Source organism: Symphalangus syndactylus, chromosome 8, assembly GCF_028878055.3.
Source record: "Symphalangus syndactylus isolate Jambi chromosome 8, NHGRI_mSymSyn1-v2.1_pri, whole genome shotgun sequence".
Lineage (NCBI taxonomy): Eukaryota > Metazoa > Chordata > Mammalia > Primates > Hylobatidae > Symphalangus > Symphalangus syndactylus.
Genome location: NC_072430.2, coordinates 66,506,147 through 66,507,350, shown reverse-complemented (window position 1 = coordinate 66,507,350; position 1,204 = coordinate 66,506,147). Strand labels below are relative to the sequence as shown.

The 1,204-nt window shown below is 41.3% G+C and overlaps 1 non-coding gene across 1 annotated transcript; it reads left to right on the top strand.

Annotated features, from left to right (window-relative positions):
* The first annotated feature begins 571 nt into the window (after positions 1 to 571).
* Positions 572 to 659, top strand: LOC129489046 (small nucleolar RNA U83B). Its single transcript, XR_008659867.1, has one exon. It is a non-coding gene; the product is annotated as a small nucleolar RNA U83B (small nucleolar RNA).
* Positions 660 to 1,204: the final 545 nt, after the last annotated feature.

Genomic DNA, 1,204 nt, shown 5'->3' with positions numbered 1-1,204 from the left:
GTGTGGTGGGTGAAATGATGAAGAATGGAGACTCTAGTCAGGGGACCACAGAGAAGGGAGCGGTGAATTCTTTTGGTCAACTCTTTTGAGACGGATGTAATATCAACCCAAAGTAGTTTCTTATTTCCCTGACCCTTTGGTAAATGATCCTTCCCTATTAAATGCCTGTTTTGACTGCTTTATTTGCCCATAGTTGTTCCACTGTAAATTAATTACGTAAGCACAAATGAAGGCTTTTCACTAACGGACATTGTGGTCCCTCTTTATTTACACTCTGAAAAAAGGACCTTCCCATAATTGGTGAAATAAGGTTACATTTACCTGATTCTTATGCTCAGTGCCGTATTTCTTACAGAAAACAGAGTTGCTCCTACAAAGGGAATTCAGATATTTTCTTACCCCAGAAGGTAGTCAAGGTAGTCCTATTCCTTTTGCCAATGACTGGCTAAGTCATGGACATATGATTTCGTTGTGGCTAATAGGACCCAAAAGGAAGTAAGCTGGGGTTCTGAGAAGGATTTTCTCAAAATTGCAAGAATAGTTTTGTGATGAGTCACGTGATTAACCATGATGAGTTTTGGGATGAGACCCCGGAATAAGTGCTGGACTCAGTGCCTGAATCAGACTGTGGAAATATTAATTTATTTTATTTTTACTTATTTATTTATTTATTTTAGAGACATGGTCTCACTCTGTTGCCCAGGCTGCAATGCAGTGGCACTATCACAGCTCACTGCAGCATTGAATCCTGGGCTCCAGCCATCCTCCCACCTTGGCCTCCCAAAGTGCTGGAATTATGGGCATGAGCCACCACTCCTGGCCTAATTTTTTAATTAAAAACAAAAAACAAAACAATATGAGACTAATGGAGGAAACGCTACTATCCTTCTCTGGATATCGCTGGTCTACCCATGATGCCCGGCACTGCTGCAGCCATCTTGGAACTATGAAGGGAGATATTGCCGGCATCTTACGGATGGTAAAGTAGAAAGATGGAAGTAAAGTGCATCCCTGAAGGCATGTTTGAGATGCCAAATTTACCTCTTTGGGCCTTGATCCATCTCCAGACTTTTTGTTGTGTGAGAAAATAACCCCTCAATTATTTAAACCACTTTTAGATGGGTTTTTTGCTTTCAGGCAAATCTTTCCTACAGAAGCCTGTATTATTGTCTCCAAATATTTGGGGCACTTCCCTGCAGGAAGA